The sequence below is a fragment of the Sarcophilus harrisii genome, chromosome 3, assembly GCF_902635505.1.
Source record: "Sarcophilus harrisii chromosome 3, mSarHar1.11, whole genome shotgun sequence".
Lineage (NCBI taxonomy): Eukaryota > Metazoa > Chordata > Mammalia > Dasyuromorphia > Dasyuridae > Sarcophilus > Sarcophilus harrisii.
In genome coordinates, this window is record NC_045428.1 from 114,262,943 (window position 1) to 114,281,470 (window position 18,528).

At 32.6% G+C, this 18,528-nt stretch overlaps 1 protein-coding gene across 3 annotated transcripts in view; it reads left to right on the forward strand.

Annotated features, from left to right (window-relative positions):
- Nucleotides 1-18,528, forward strand: part of PIBF1 (progesterone immunomodulatory binding factor 1) — a 271,889-nt gene that overhangs the window by 52,133 nt on the left and 201,228 nt on the right. The gene's annotated exons all lie outside the window — the stretch shown is intronic.

Here is an 18,528-nt window from a genome sequence, read left to right on the forward strand (position 1 = left end):
CACCAACAATAGAGAATGGAGAATGGCTTGATTTCTTATAGAGTCAATTCTCTACATATTTTGGAAATGAGGCCTTTATCAGAACCTTTAACTCTAAAAATGTTTTCCCAGTTTATTGCTTCCCTTCTAATCTTGCCTGCATTAGTTTTGTTTGTACAAAAATTTTCAGTTTGATATAATCAAAATTTTCTATTTTGTGATCAGTAATGATCTCTAGTTCTTTGGTCATAAATTTCTTCCTCTTCCATAGGTCTGAGAGGTAAACTATCCTATGTTCCTCTAATTTATTTATAATCTCATTTTTTATGCCTAGGTAATGAGCCCATTTTGACCTTATCTTGGTGTATGGTGTTAAGTGTGGTTCAATGCCTAGTTTCTGCCAGATTTCCAATTTTCCCAGAAATTTTTGTCAAACAGTGAGTTCTTATCCCAATAGCTGGGTTCTTTGGATTTGTCATACACTAGATTATTAAAGTTATTGAGTGTTTTGTCCTTTGAACCTAACCTATTCCATTGATCAATTAGTAATTGCTGCTTTATAATATAATTTTAGATCTGGTACAGCTAGGCCACCTTCATTTGATTTTTTTTTCATTAATTCCCTTGAAATTCGTGACCTTTTGTTTTTCCATATGAACTTTGTTGTTATTTTTTCTAGGTCATTAAAATAATTTTTTGGGAGTCTGATTGGTATAGCGCTAAATAAATAGATTAGTTTAAGTAGTATTGTCATCTTTATTATATTTGCTTGCCCTATCCAAGAGCATTTAATATTTTTCCATTTGGTTAGATTTGACTTAATTTGTATGGAGAGTGTTTTGTAGTTTTGCTCATATAGTTTCTGATTTTCCCTTGGCAGATAGATTCCTAAATATTTTATACTATCAGTAGTTACTTTAAATGGAATTTCTCTTTTTAACTCTTAACTGTTGGATTTTGTTAGAATATATAAGAATACTGATGACTTATGTGGGTTTATTTTGTATCCTTCAACTTTGCTAAAGGTGTGGGTTATTTCTAATAGCTTTTTATTAGAATCTTTGGGGTTCTCTTAATATACCATCATACATCAGCAAAGAGTGATGATTTGGTTTCCTCATTACCTACTCTAATTCCTTTGATCTCTGTAAAGGTTTTCTGGAGGCAGCCTTAGTTTCAGTTAAAATAAATAATTACTCCAAAATCGCAGCCAGCTGGTAAAAATGCAAACATTTATTTCTCCTTCCAAAATAGCCTGGTTAGTTGAGGCCTAACTCTCTGCTTTGGTCGAAGAGATCTTGCAGCTTTGTCCTTGGCTTCTGCCTCTGCTTTCTTCAGCCTCCAGCCCGCACCAAGGTTCAAGATGCAATGAATCTCTTGCCTTGAAGATAGGGCTTGTGAATTCCGAGAGCTCTCTCTCCGACTCCAAGTAAAACTCTTTTGAGCTACCAGAGTTTCTAGTAACTCCTCAAGCAACTAACTCAAGTAAGTTCCCAAGCTCCAAGAGCTCCCTCTATATATGTGATCTCCCAAAGGTTAACTCCGCCTTCTGGAGGGAGAGGGATTCTGGGTTATCTCCCAGAGTGCTCTCTGGCCCTAAGGGAGGTGTGAATTCGCATCTCATACTAAGCCCTGAACTCTCCCAACGTGTGAACTCCATTGAGTACTTAGATACTTTTGAGCTCTCTAAAGGTATGAACACAAGCATTGTTTCCATCAGTATTAGCAACTTATCACCTTGTAAGGATTCACTCTAAGGTGTGAACCAATAAGCACTGTATCAATTCTATTGAGTTAACACCAGGATTCTGACATCACCCTTGAGTTTTCACCTTGTTTCAAGTTGAGTTGACACTAGGATTCCAACAGATCTCTTTCTCAACTCTTATTGCCAAAGCTAGCATTTCTAATACAATATTGAATAGTAATGGTGATAGTGGGCAACCTTGTTTTACACCTGATCTTATTGGGAATGGTTCCAGTTTATCCCCATTACATATGATGCTTACTGATGGTTTTTAATAGATGCTACTGATTATTTTAAGGAAAAGTCCATTTATTCCTATGCTCTCAAGTGTTTTTAATAGGAATGGATGTTGGATTTTTTCAAATGCTTTTTCTGCATTTATTGAAATGATCATATGGTTTTTGTTAATTTGGTTGTTAATGAGGCCAATTATACTGATAGTTTTCCTAATATTGAACCAGCCTTGCATTTTTGGTATAAATCCTACTTGATTATACTGTATTATCCGGGGGATGATTTTCTGTAGTCTTTTTGCCTAGTATCTTATTTAAGATTTTAGCATCAATATTCATTAGGAAGATTGGTCTATCTGTTTTCAATCTATCTGGTTTAGGTATCAGTACCATGTTTGTGTCATAAAAGGAATTTGGTAGGACTTTTTCATGCCCTATTTTTTCAAATAGTTTATATAGCATTGGGCCTAATTGTTCTTTAAAAGTTTGGTAGAATTCACATGTAATTCCATTTGGTCCTGGGGATTTTTTCTTAGGGAGTTGATTAATAGCTTGTTCTATTTCTTTTTCTGAAATAGGAATATTTAAGCAATTTATTTCTTCCTCTGTTAATCTGGGAAGCCTATATTTCTGGAGGTAGTCATCCATTTCACTTAGGTTATCAAATTTATTGGCATAAAGTTGGGCAAAGTAACTCCTAATTATTTCTCTAATTTCCTTTCATTAGTGGAAAGTTCTCCCTTTTCATTTTTTTAAGACTAATAATTTGATTTTCCTCTTTCCTTTTTCTAATCAGATTTACTAAAGGTTTATCTATTTTATTGGTTTTTTTCATAAAACCAACTCTTAGTTTTATTTATTAATTCAATAGATTTTTTTTCAATATTTTCAATATCAATGAAGAAATGTTTTGCTTGCTATGGAAAATGGGATGTTAATAGCTGTGTGACCCACAAATGGGATGAAATGTTAAAATCTTGGGGAAGGAGAACCACAAATTAGACACTATTATTCCTGTAAGAACACAACATATTGTAACAAGAAAAAATATGACAGATTAAAATATGTACTTAAATATAAATCATCAATGTGTTTGTCAAAAAAGGCTATATAATGTTATAACTTCACAGAATGTGGAATTCCATTTTAAAGTAGTTTTATAATTGGTCTGTCAGGTTAAAAAGTAGAAAAGGATACAAAGAGGGCACTTTTAAGTACAATAATTAGTGTCACTGTAGTGTTTTCTCCCCCTTTTCCCACTATATCAACAAAAGCTATCTTGACCACAAATGATATCACTTTCTAAGTGCCTAAGAAGAAGCTTTAGCACTTCTTGTAGAAACTTGCTATGATATAAAACAGCTTTAAATCCAAATTTATTTATGGAGGTTAGTTCAAAATATATAATGCATTACAATTGAAGATAGTTTGTATATTACTGGAACCAGTTTTCAGGAGTTCCATTCATCATTTTAAAAGTGCATTTCTTCATTTTTGCCAAAAATCTTTTTCTTGTTCATATCTCACCAAATATCTCTTATTATTTTTTAAAAGGCTTTTTATGGAAAAGTAGCTCTTCTTTGTCACTAAATTACTTTTGAAATATATGCTTTTATAAGTAACTCTTTATTTTCCGTTTTCTGAATATAGCAATAAGTAACAATTTATCTGCCTAACTATAAATATAACCCATACATGTCAGTCAATGAATATACATTTGAATTGCCATAGACTTTATAGTAACTCTTTTCATGGAAGCTTCTGTTGCTCGGTATTTTCTCTTCTTTGTCCTTTTTCATTACAAATCCCATACTGTTTAGGATTTTCTCTCTAATCCTATTCCATTATTCTCAGGAAACTTTGAAAAATTCAGATAGCAGCCCTCTGCTCTGTCCTATTTTTGTTGCCTCTAGTCAAGGCTTGCTTAGGGATATAGTCCCTCTTTTGTTGCCTAACAACACCTTTCAGACTTCTTTATGTATCCCCTTTATCCCCAATTTATATCTTTAGCTTTCTGTAGGGGCCAGTGTTAAAAACTGGCAAAATAAAATGGAGTGACTTTTCTATTGTTGCTAGCAATTATAACCAATTGAAGTGGATAGAAGTTGTGAGATTATGTTTTGTTTTCCATCTGGAAAGAAGGATCTTATTTTGATAAACAAGTTAGAAGTAGGAAGAATACTCCCACCCTTGGAAGAAAATAAAAGAAGCTTTCTCCCTTGTTGTTATTCCTTGACCCAAGAACTTGTAATTTTTACCCATCCCCTTTACACCTACAGTTCCCAATCTGGTTCCACAAAAGATTTTAAAAGCCATTTCTTTAATTATGTTAAAAGGTTCTTAGAGATTTCATCTAATATTCATATTTTATAGATAAGAAAAATGAGACCCAAAGAGCATGACGTGCATAGAGTCATACAATTAATAATAATTCACTGTGGATCAAAGCATAGTACTTTCACTTCTTTTTTTGTTGTTGCTGTTTTTGTTTGTTTACTTCTTTTTTTTTTCTTATGATTTTTTTTTTTCCTTTTTGATCTGATTTTTCTTGTGCAGGACAAACATGGAATTGTTTAGAAAAATTGCACATGTTTAACCTATATCAGATTGCTTGCTATCTTGAGGAGAAGGAGGGAGAAAAATTTGGAACATAAAAGTTTTGCAGAGGTGAATGTTGAAGACTATCTTTGCATGTATTTGTAAAAATAAAATACTATTAAAAATAAACATTTTACACATTTTTTTAAAAAGAAATAATTTATATTTAGTGATTCCTTTTTTATTCATAAAATAATAACTTTCATTATCTAGAAGAACATTGCTAAATCATTTCATATCCTTTTCTAAATAATCTCATTTTCCTGTAACATAAGGAAGGAGGGATTTGTTGAGCACCTACTATGTTCTAGCCCTGTGCTATTCACTTTAATGCTATGTTTTTTATCCTCACAGCAACCGTAAGAGATGGTACTACTATTATTCCTGTTTTACACTTAAGGAAACTGATTCACAGAGAGCTTAAGTGATTTGGCCAGTGTCACATTTCTAACAAGAACTTGACCTATATACAAATTCAGGTCTTTCGGATTCCAGGTCCAGTGTTGTATCCACTATACCACTTAGCTTCTTGCCAAATATTTATTTCCTTTTCCTTTTCCTTTTTATTAAAGCTTTTTAATTTTCAAAACATATTCATGGATAATTTTTCAACATTAACCCTTGCAAAACTTTGTGTTCCAATTTTTCCCTGCCTTTTCTCCACCCCACCCCCCTGATGGCAAATAATCCAATTTATGTTAAACATGGTAAAATATATAGATAGATAGATATGTTAAATCTAATATATGCATACATATTTATACAATTATCTTGCTGCACAAGAAAAATTAAATCAAAAAGGAAAAAATGAGAAAAAATAAAATTCAAGCAAACAACAACAAAAAGTGAAAATGCTGTGTTGTGATCCACACTCAGTTCCCACAGTTCTCTCTGGGTGCATCCCAGTAGATCTTTTTTCCTTTTACTTTTAGGTTATGTGACCAACAAAATAATGGATTCATTACTTTTTCCAGATTCTTTTAAGTTTCAAAGCATCCACAAAAAGAATTATATACCATATGTCATAATGTCAGAGACAGCAGGACCTAGTGGATAAGATACTACACTTAGGAAGACATAAATTCAAATTTGGCCTCTATAATTATAAGTTCTGTGACCTTGCAAATTGCTTTCATTTTCCTCTTTAGGAAATTGAATAGGGGGAATTTTAAAAATCCATTTGACAAATTAGAAAACATTGATTCCATAGTAGTAGAATGTTCTTTTAAAGAAGTGAAAAAAAAAATTAACAGATTTAGAACAAAAGAAAAATTCTAGTGGAGGAAATTCTAGCAGAAAAGAAGCAAAAAGCAAAAATTATACCTTCTCTACAGGCCAACACAATTGACCTTAAAGACAAGAGATACACAGAGATAAAAGAAGGATCACTGGACTACTAAGAAGAATGTGATAAATCTTTTCCTGTTATGATTGTTCCCACCTTGTGTTTTACCTGTTGAACATGATTCTCTTTATTATTGACCATCATGATCCTAGAAAAAGATCTGATTTAGTCACATTTCTTGAACTTTTTTATAGTCATATAAATGTAGTCTTTTCCCAGTTAGTGTAATGAGAATGACTGGCAAATGAATTCATTCCTTATTAGTATGTACAGAATTCCACTGTTGCACACCCTATGTGTAAGAGACTAAAGGGACTATTTTTGTCATGGTTATGATAACATAGTGGTACAATCTATAACTAATTCTGATATATTAACCACAGAGTTAACAGGAACCTCTTTGATTCATTATAGTTCTGTAGCTAGAACTGGGTTGTGGGGGACAGCATTCAAAAGATAATTGGACTCATAGCTTTCTTTTGGGGTGACTTCTTCTTACCCAATTATTCTGTTGAGAAAACAGAGACAACATTGTGATAGGAGAAGCCTCAGCCAGATTTCTACTTTGAAAGTCAGTGTGTATTTGGTTTATAAAATGCCTTGTTCTTTTAAGTGTATCAAAATATTTTGGAGACACCCTGTTTCTTAGAGTCAAAGGCCCAGCAAGCTGACTGTGGCCAGAGTTTGGCATAACAACAATCCTTTGCATTTTTTGCGTGCTTTGAGCAGCACCAAGTGTTCACTGAGGGAGTTGTGGTTTTCTTGTCAATAACTGTTTAGATTTGTTAGAGTTATCCCCATTTCCCAGGGACTTGAGAGCCATCTCTCACACCTCTTGATGCATTTACAATTCCTGCAAAGTGAATTGAACCAGGTACTGCACTCCTGTTCCTACAACAATAACTCTGGTTCTATATCCCAGTGAGACAAGCAGAGACTGTTCTCATAGAACCCAGAAATGCCTCCGTTGCCCAACTATGTGCTTTCTGTGGGAAGTGATTCTCAAGATCTAAAAATTATTGTCATGGTTCAGTCTGTGTGTGTGTGTGTGTGTGTGTGTGTGTGTAAAGCACTGTCTTTTTCCCAGCATGTTAAGCTGTAGTCCTAAGGAGGACTTCCCTTGCAAATATTTTCCTCACTTTAAAATTAATTAAACGTCTGTTTGATCTCTGATTGCTGTCTTTAACCTGCTCAGTTGGGCTTCAGCCATCTAAAGGTTAGAAGCTGATTCCTATTCACCTGACAAGTGAAAGACTCTGAACTTGAGAGTATTGAAGGGTCAGAAGAACAAGCCAGAAGGACATCTGTGAGTAGATTCCAGGCCAGGTTTTGCAGCCAGTCAATCTAGAATCTAGATTGAAGGAATTACCTTTTTTTTTTTTTTTTTTTAATTTTTAATAGCATTTTATTTACAGGTTATATGCATGGGTAATTTTACAGCATTGACAATTGCCAACCTTTTGTTCCAATTTTTCCCCTGCTTCCCCCCACCATCTCCGCTAAATGGCAGGATGATCAATACATGTTAAATATATTAATGTATAAGTTAATACAAAATAAGTATATATGTCTTGAAGGAATTACCTTAAGAACACAGACCTTAGTAAATAAAGAGAAGATTCATTCAACATCATTGCTTTATGTAGATCTAAATTTATTAGGACCAATTTCTGTGCATTAAATTTAGTTAACTACATTAAATCTGAGCTCACTCTCCCTAGGACCAAAGCATGACTATGATCTTGAGGGGAAATGTGTGTACTTAATTTCTTGACTTATGTTTAATGTAAATATCTCTTGTGAAAGTGAAACAGTTGGAAATTAACAGTAGGGATTGGGAAAAGAGGGGGTGAAAATGCCCAGAATGGAAATTCTAGCTAATAAAAGACAATCTTAATCCTTAATAGATTCCCCTGATATCTTAGAAGGGAATATGTAACTAGTTGAGCTATAGGAGAAAATATAGTTTGAATATTTTTAATAATACTTTATAACACTAATTCTTAAATTAATAAAAATGTTTTTCATATCAACTGTTAAGAACATAGGATAATGGGTTTTAGACCTAGAAAGGAAATTAAAAATCATATCTAACTCTCATTTTATAGGTAAGAAAACTGAGGCCCAGAGAAGTGAGTTCCCTATGGTCATATAAAGTAGAAAAATCTGGGAATTCAAACCTAGATCTTCGACTCCAAAACCAGCACTCTTTTCTCAACATGGTGCTATTCTGTAAAGTTAGATGACTGGACAAGATATTGGCTAAGGTCTCTCCCAACCCTAAATACTTGGTTTTATAATCCTTATAGAGTATTTAAATTGGTATGTAAACTAGGTAAAGTACTAATTTTTAAATATATGTCACATCTATTTCATTGTTTGTATTCTTTGTATAGTGCACAAGCATAAGCATCTGTACCTCATTGGTACAAAAATTTTTTTTCTCATTTCATTTTGTTTCTCTTTTTTTAAGTTTTTATTTTTCAAGAGAACTTGTTGATTTGTTTAAAATTATGTTTTCATTTCTTTAGTTTGTTTGAATAATAAAAATTATGGTGCATAATGATAATTTCTTTTAAAAAAATTCCCAAACATTCATACTCCATACTACTACATACAACATACTAATAAATTGTGTTGTTCAAACCTATGTACACTTGTGTTTATTATCAAAAAAATCTGAGTACTCAGGTCTCATTTGTTGATAAATTTGCAAACCTCTCTTTATAACTTAGTTCTCTTCTGAGAAAAGATTACCAAAATTATATAAACATGTAAAAATAATTACTAAAGTTATTGTTATTAGAAAAGTTTTTATGTTACCCAACATTTTCAAATTCTTACTTCAAATAGTGAAATGCCAATCTGTTACTGTCACACAAAAATGCCTTTTTTAAAGAGCCACTACTTTTTACATAAAAACTCATATCAAGAACATATCTATAATATGGAAGATTTGTCTAATTTTTTTCATTCAGATAGTTGTATTTATTTCTGAAATTAGTATATATGCTAAGTTCACAAAATTATATTTTAAATGGTCATTTGTTTCCCCTCTATAACTTCTAAGCTATATATACTTATAGAGTAATAATAAGAAATTTTTCATTTAAGAATTTACTTCATTATTTTTTACTGTGTCTATTAATAAAATAGTGAAATCACTTTTCTGGGTTTCAGTTCTGTTATCTGTAAAATAAATGCTTTAGCTTAAACTATATCTCAGGCATTTTTCAATTTTACAATATTATCCTTTAATGAATTTCCCAACTGTCTTTTCCCAAAAATTTCACCTTTGATATTCTTATTAACATATGCTAATTATTGTGAACACTTATTAGGTTATCATTAGGATGTATAGTAAATTATCCCTGTCTTGTTATAATCTTGAATCATAGATTTAGAGGCATCAGGAATATGGGCAGACAGGAAGCAGTATTTGGGAAAGCTCTATGTATTAGAAGTAACAAATCAAAATACTTTTCCTTTTGAGATTTGCCCTCTAAGTAGATAGTTTCAGTTCCATATTTTTCATCAGAAGACAAATATATATTTTTTCAACAACCCCTCCCCCCCAAGTTTTATATAAAGAAAAAAAGAAAGAAAAACTAATTTTGGTTGGTTGATACTATGAAAAGAACTTACTGGCTTTGTATCTCTTAAGATACCCACCCATAAGGTGGGTCCCCATAAGTTTCCACCCATAAGATAGAATGTCTCATTTCCAGTCCTTCTTAGCCGTTATATACCCTATTATAATTACATCATTACAGCATACTGATTATGTGTGAACTAGAGAACCATTACATCACCATGCTAAGTACTAAGTAGTATATATACTAAAGAACCATCATCTCATCGATTCCACTGAGTCAACACCTTGTTGTAAGTATCCTTGTTTCAAGTACACTTCTCCAAAGTTCCCACCTTTTTACAGTAACTACCTTAGTATGGATCCTCATCAACTCTCACTTTTACCACTTCAATAGCTGTCTAATATGTGTCTCTACTTCAGTCTATCCTTTCTATAATTGAATTTCTACACAGTTCCGAAATTGATAGTTCTCAAATATAAATTTGCCTCTCTCCTCTGCTCATGGAGTTCAAGTGACTTTCTTTTATTTCAACATAAAGCACTGGCTCCTCTGTTTGGCATTTCATAATCATAGACATTTCATAGACTGGTCTGAAGTGTTTATCCTTTGTTTCTCATTTATAAATTTTATGAACTTTACAAGAATCAACATGATTATTACCATATGTAAAGAAGAATGAAAAAAGAATTAATGTGAAATTGAATCTTTATTATATAGAGCTTTACGTAGACAATAAATTTAACATAGTAAATTCTAATACCCTATTTCTCTCTTTCTGTTCAATGTATTTTATGCATTTTATTAACATTCTTTTCTTCTTTTCTTGCCATCATTATTATCCTCTCTTCTCCCTCTTTATATCTTCTCCCTTATCTGTAACAAAGTAATAAAATATACATTTTGTCTTGTGACAAAGAAATATAATCATGCAAAACAAATCCATATATGAGTTGTGTCAAGAAATGTATTTCTTATTCTGCACCTTGAGTTGAAAGGTAGGATTGTTTCATTCTGATACTTGTAGCTTCAATGCCTAGTACACTGTCTGGCATATAGTCACTTAATAAATATTTGATGATTTATTGATCTGCTGGAATTATAGACGATTGTTGCCTTGATTAGTTCTTCAAAATTGTTTTCTTTTACAGTATAATTGTTATTGTTTAAATTGTATTCCTGTTTTTACGTCATTATGCATCAATGTTAATGCAAGTTTTCTCAAATTTTTCTGAATCTGTTCCTTTCATTGTTTCTTCATTGTTTTTGGCACATTATTTTGATTGCTCAGATTTTTGTCTAATGATGGCATCAGTATGCTTAAGATTTAATTACTGTGGCCTACCCATGCAGGTTCCTCAACAGTAAAATGAAAATAATAATAATACCCATCTCCCAGAGTTATTGTGAAGATCAAATGAGGTAATATTTGTAAAGCTCATGTCACAGTGCTCTGTACATACTAGGTATTTAATAAGTGCTTATTCCCTTCCATTTCCTAAGTAGACTCTGGGCCTCCCCTGGATTTTGGCCATCTTTTTTCTTTCATATTTTGAATTGATGGAATGGCTTGTTTCTGTTATACTTTGATTTTGCTAAGATTTGTTTGGGAGACCTGGATTTTCCTATCTGTCTTTCTTGTAGATCTTAACCAAACATATTATATGAGGGACTAATAAATGAGTGGTCAGTCCATCTATGTTGTCTTTGGGGCTGATGGTTGGAGGGAGTTTTAAACTTAGAAATTAAGAGTTATCAGGGTCATTCTTTTCTGAATGCTGGGTGGCCAACATGGCCATTGGGGGACTAGAAAACCAAGATGCAGAAGGCCTTCAGCCTTCCTCTCCAAACTTATTGTTTGTTACTATTCACAGACTCTATATTCCATCCAGACTGGCCTTTATGTTGGTAGAACACAAAGACTCCTATCTCCTTTCTCTAGGCTCCTACAATTACCTTGTATTTACTTAGTATATGTTTGTACTTGATTCTCCCTAGTGCTGTTGCTTTCCCTCGATAGAAAGCATTAGGTTGTTGAAGGTCAATACACTCATTTTTTATCTTTGCATACCTACAGGCACCATGCCAAAGATTAATGCGTGGAACCATGGCTTTTTTGGTTGTTATTTATCCTTCTCCTTGTTGTTTACTTGTTTTTGATTCTCCATGACCTCATTTGGAGTTTTCTTTGCAAAGGTACTTGAGTAGCTTGCCATTTCCTTCTCATTTTACAGATAAGGAACTGAGGCAAGGGTTAAGTGACAGGGTCACACAGCTTCTAAATGTCCAAGGTCAGATTTGACCTCACAAAGATGAGTCTTCCTGGCTCCAGGCCTGGCATTGTATCTGCTGTGCCATCTTCATGCCCTTAGCAGTGTCATATTAATGGGTTATTTTTATTGCCACTCTGATTTCTTCCTATCAATGAGAATTTTGAAAAACTTCTAAGTCTCACATATGACACTTGATTTCTTTTGTTAGTAACACAGAATTCATTTCAGGATTCCTAGAAGTAGAAATGCATTATCATTTGTAATTTATTTTCTTATAGATTTTTATCAAAAAGTGTAATTGTCTTCATTTTAAACTTTTAGAACCTTGAATATATATTTGCTCAATTATCCTGTATCAAGTCCTTTTTAAAAAGATTTTCAAAAGGAACTTTTTCACAATTTTAGCATCGGAATATTTTAACTTGTCTGTAATTTATTTCTTATTGTTTATTAATTTATACTGTAAACTAAACAAACTTGAAATCCCCTTTTCAGAACGGATATAAATTTTTGGTTTTTTAAAGTTATTTTTTTCCCTTGCCCATAGTACATCATTATATTTTTAATTTCAAGCCCTTGAACAATATTCTGTACCTATACTTGTAGTTCTGACGTGTTATCTAAATTTTTTATTTGATTCTTTTTTATATCTTTATCCTATGCCTTTTGTCAACTTTCAAATATACTCATCTCTTTAAGTCATTTTCATCAGCTTTCAGATCTCAAATGCATCTTATTAATGATCTTTGCCCCTTTAGGATTTTGCTGACAAGTTATTTCAGACCCTCTAGGTCTTGAAATTTTTCTCTTGCCTTCAAAGAGAAAATTCGGCTGGCTGGTCAAATACTAGTAGTGATAATTTTATTACTTTTAACTTTATTGAGATTTCTCCCCAAGTTCTCCTCTTTTCCAATATCTGAAGAGCAATTCATTATCTTTCATATATTTTAAAATGTTGACTCAACTTTTGTTTTGACAGTTTGTAAATTATTGGGAAAAGAGGGAGGGAATGGTTGTCTTTGACAAAATTATATGGATCTCTTTGAGACATTCTGCTATAAATGAACACTATACACCTTTATATGAAATACTGTTTTTTTATGTAATCTTTTTTCTATCAATATAATGGTAAGTTAATATATGCCACCATTATCTAATATTTCTTCTAAAAGTTACTACCATTGCAGGTTTCTTTCCTTAATTCTTTAAGGGGTCTTGTTCTCTTTGCTGTTTTACTTGTTTACTGTATCTAGGCAATTGTTTTTATGTTTTTGTTTGGGTGGGATTGTTTTTGCTATTTTTGCAACTTATCTTACTTAAATTTATTTTGGATAATAGTGATTTTCTTTGTTTTAGATAATGATTGTTGTTTTCTTAAAAGTTCTTATGTGAAGCAGAGAATAGTGTTTTGGCCCAAGGTGATAAACAAGCCCTGTGATTGACTATATTTAGTATTGCAGTCACTCCATGACAGTTAACCCATTGAAGGTACTTTTATATTAAAGAAATGTTTGTGGATTATGGTGTCCCTTTTTAAGAAATAAAAATTAGAAGAATACTTTTAGAAATTAATTTGTTGACTGAACATATCTAGATCACCTTAGAATGGAATGATACAAAAATTTTTAGTGGTTTGTTTGTTTTTTTAAGATGCCATTAATATGCAAAATATAATTGGTCAGTTTTAGTGAGAAATCATTATAATCAGCTTTATAATTCAAGTAATGACATTTTAAATTATCCACTAAAAATATACTTCTTGTGTAGAGAATAGTTTAATGGGTATTTACTTTAGTTCTTAAAGGATCTGTGGTTTCATTGGTGTAGTACTCCTTCTACCAATGGAAACTGTGACCTCTTCATGCCAAAGCAAATAGTCTTCATGAATTCTTGTGTTTAAAAAAAATATCACGTAGAGAGACCAACATTCTGGTTATCCTGGGCCTCAGACCATAGCTAGGTTTGTGCTTAAGAGACAGGCAAACAGTCTATTACTTGTCTACTTGTCTCATACTCTCTTTGCAGCTTTGTAAGATTTTTTCAGAGCTTGGCCTTCCTCCCTGCCTTCCCCCCTTAAAAAAAAGTCTTATTTATGTACTGTATTTTTTATATAATAGATTTATTTCTTAATTCTCTTCCTATTGAGCCTTCCTCTGTACAAAAATAAAAAACAAAAATTATGTTGAAAATAATAGAAATTATGTGCCTTACTCAGATGCTCTGAGGCATCTGAGATTCCTTTCAACTCTGAAATTCTTTAGGAATATAAGCAATATCTTAGCAATTATAATCTTATCTGTATCAAAGAAGTTAGCATAGTACCTATCATATACTAAGTGTTTAATAAATTTTTTCTGATTGATTGTTTAAATTGCTTAACTTAAGCAAAAAAATAACAGCGATTTTTTTCTAATTATATACAACCTTCTGCTCCTTTACTTCTCTAATGACCCATATTGGTCATGTGGTTAATGCCCTGAGGCAGCTCTCTAAGACTAGATTATAGAGCAGTAACCTCAGACAAACTGTGACCTGAAAAATACCTTAATTTAGAAAAGGCAAGATCCCTTGAAAAGGTCATCTTGACTTGTCATTTTGCCATTGGACTTCAATTGATCCTGAAGGAGAAAGTGAAACTGATACCTTTGTGCAGCTCTGCCCCATTCATATCCTAGTTCATCTTCATGATATCATTGATTTTTTTTCATGAACAAAGAATGAACATCAACAATTGCCAAACAACTTCAATAAATAGAGCTTCACTGGGAGTTCCCTATACTAATGAAATCAAAGATCTACTTCACTTCCAATAAATAAAAATGTTCTCATTAATGATATATTAAAGACAAGATGGAATACATATCATTAAAAGAACAAGATTTTCAGTTAAATCCTATCTCTAATATTCTGTTGTATGTGACTTTGGAAAAGATACTTTATCTCTCAAAATTTTGATTGCATCCTTAAAGTGATAGCATAATATTTGTTTTGCCCTCATTATTATTATTATTGCCTACATTATTTTGATCTATTATTTATTTTTTGTTATTAGTATTGTTACCTACATTATCATGTTTTGAGGAATATGCTTGCTAAAACATACATACATAAAAGTGTTATTTTTAATAACTTGGAATATATGAGAGAGCTATTGAAATACACGGGAGCCATTTAACAGTAGTTGCTTGGAGATCCAACCCAGAATGAATCTCCTCTTGTGAGAGGATGATACAAGGAGACTGAAAGGCAGTTGCTGTTCTCTGACCTCTCTGACTGAGAGGCCGATTCCTAGTCTGTAACACCTGTGTCAGCAAAGGCTACCTTACAAACCTTTCAGATATTATGATCCACAGCTGTGGAGGCTCTTGGGGAATTGACCTGTCCCTTAACAAGTAACAGCATGTAGCTGTGAATTGTGGAATTATCTCAAGAATCAAAAGTGACAGTAACCCAAAGCTCAATGGAAAAAGATAACTGGGAGATTTTAAATAATCTATAGAATATTATCCAACAATACACATATTTAAGAAGTGGCAAAAGAGACCTCATCGGCCAATAGGAGGACTTTGAACATGGATGATGTTGGTGAGCTCACCTTTGAAGGAAGATAGATATTTATATGAATAGTATAGATGAAGATTAGAAAGGGATGAAGAAAAGGCATGAGGGAGGAGGAGTAGTTTATTTCATGTACATGGGCAAATGCACCAAAGTAGGCAAGACTTGTCTGGAGGATAGAGCCTGTGCAATAAGGAAAATAGTAAAGTAATATCCCAATCTCATTGTTTTACATGTGGCACAATGGACCACTCAAAGCTTGAAGGTTAAGGTACTGCAATTTCTTTAATAAAAGTATATTCAACAATCTTTAGATAAAATATTCTACAAGGAGATAAAGAGTCTATAAGAAAATTCCATGGCATATGAGGAGTTTCTCTTAGAGCTGTAAAATTATCTCTTTACTCCTTTACCAAAATAGTCACAGATGGATTCTGGGTCAATCTATCTGGAGCAAAGTTAATTCAGATTGCCCCAAGTCTTCTCCATAGTATATTGGCTCACAATAAACCAGCTGATGTGAGTGTGGGGATTAATTCATCTGCCCTAATTGCACAAGCATTTTGCTCCACTACAGATGAAAAATAAGATTGGGAACCTAGTTTAGAGGCAGATTTAGAGGAGGGTAGGGAGTAATGTTATAGTCCATGCTAAGATGCATATATTTAATTCTTTAGACTTTGGGTAAGATTTTTTTAAACCATGGCAGCGATAGTATATTAGGGAAATAATTTTGTCAGAGCTATCATGAAGGATGAATTAGAGAAGAAATTAGCAAATAAAATCACATTTGACATTCCTACATTTGTCAATGAGAGCCGGGGCAACTAGGTATAGAGCACCAGCCCTGAAGTCAGGAGGGCCTGAGTTCAATTCTGCTCTTAGTGTGATCCTGAGCAAGTCACTTAATGCAAAAAAAAAAAAAAAAAAAAAATGTGTTGACTAGAGCTTGAGCAACAATATGACTGTGGAAGTACAATTAGAATATGGGTACGTATCTTAAAGAAGGGAAAGGGACCTGTATGTACAAGAATGTTTGTGGCAGTCCTCTTCTTAGTGGCCAGAAACTGGAAACTGAGTGGATGCCCAATAATTGGAGAATGGCTGAATAAATTGTGGTATATGAATATTATGGATTATTATTGTTTTGTAAGAAATGACCAGCAGGATGATATCAGAAAGGCCTGGAGAGACTTACATGAACTGATGCTGAGTGAAGTGAGTAGGACCAAGAGATCATTATATACTTCAATAACAATACTATATGATGATCAATTCTGATGGACATGGACCTTTTCAACAATGAGATGAACCAAATAAGTTCCAATAGAGCAGTAATGAATTGAACCAGCTATACTCAGCAAAAAAACTCTGGGAAATGAGTATGAACCACTCACTTCATGGAATTCCCAATCCCTCTATTTTTGTCCGCCTGGATTTTTGATTTCCTTCACAGGTTAATTGTACACTATTTCAAAGTCTGATTCTTTTTGTACAGCAAAATAACTGTATGGACATGTATACGTATATTGTATTTAACTTACACTTTAACATATTTAACATGTATTGGTCAACCTGCCATTTGGGGAAGGGGGTGGGGAGAAGGAAGGGAAAAATTGGAACAAAAGGTTTTGCAGGTGTCAATGCTGAAAAATTACCTATGCATATATCTTGTAAATAAAAAGCTATAATAATAAAAAAAGAATATGAGTACATAAATGATTGCTGTGATGGAATCAATAGGATTTGCCTATTATCTTAGGTTGCTTAGGGAGGAGATAGAATCGAAGGAGACTAAAGATTTTGAACTTAGAAACAAGAAGGAAACTTATAAGGAAAGATAAGTTTGGTTTTGATGTTTTGAATTAAGATGTTAACAGGAAAACTAGTTGAAGATTTCTTGCAGGAATTTGGAAGTAGGGAAAGGGACCTCAAGAAAAGGATCAGGCAAGCCTTGAATTACAGATTTGGAACACTAAGGTAATCTTTTAAATCATGAAAATAGATGAATATCCCAAGTGAAAGAATAGACAAAAAAAAAAAAAAGAAAAAGGGGTAAATTACTAAAACTTTAGTTTATCTTTAAAATTAGGGTATTGGGCTTTCATATGTAAGTTTCTAATTTCATAATATTGTAATAGTCCTGCTGTATCCTGTTATGGTCAAACTGTATTTGAAGTACCTGAGTTCCAGATATCACATTTTAGAAAGTACATTAACAAGTTGGATGGCATAGAGAGGAGATTAAACAATATTATGGAAGGATTTGAGTCTGTTCCATATGGCAGTGAGCGAGTAAAAAGAATTAGGGAGTTTGGGCCTTGAAAAAGCTTACAACATAATAGTCCTGAATTTCTTTCTTCCTTTTAAAGCTCGGGTTAAATGTCTCTTCCTTCCTGAAACTTTTTCCCGTTGTCTTCTTCAATCTCAGTCCTTCTTTTGGTTCTCTTTCTTTCTTCTCCTAAGCACATCAAAATAAAATCTAGCCAAGCATCTTTCCCAGATCACTTGTTTGTCTTATTTAACTCCTCCTATGATCCTTAAAGATATTAAAGTTTTGAAGAAGCATTTATTCCTTCTCCTCACATAATCCTGAAGCTCCTTATAAGTTCTCAAATATAGTTTTTTTTTTTACGTTTCTCTTCACATGTTGTATTTATATTTCAAAACACTTGCTAAGTTCTGGCCTTTTCACTGGAAATACTTGAAAAGTCCTCTTTTCTATTAAAGATTTTTTTCCCCTTTATATTTAAATCCTGTTTTACTAGGTTAAGCTTTTTTATAAGCTTTTTTCTTTTTCTTTTTGGAATATTGCATTTCATAATCTCTTCTTCTTTATAGCTGCAGCTACCATATCTTGCGTGATGCTGATTATTAGCTTGACTATGGTCCCTCAATATTTGAGTTCTTCCTGACTACTTGTATTTTTATTTGATTTTTTTCCACTGAATTTTGATTTAAGACAGTACTAAAACAATTCATTTTAGGCTTTCAGTAAGTGATCCTTTGGATTCTTTTTTTTTTTTTTTTTTGTATTGTAATTATCCAAAATAATTTGTCATATCCAGGCCTTTTCTATTTTCATAAATTTCAAGTTCTTAGATTATCTCTCCTTGACTTTTTTTTCAAGGACAGTTATTTTTTGGTAGTAGATAACACATTTTCTTCAATTTTTCCATCTCTCCTTGACTTTTTTTCTAGG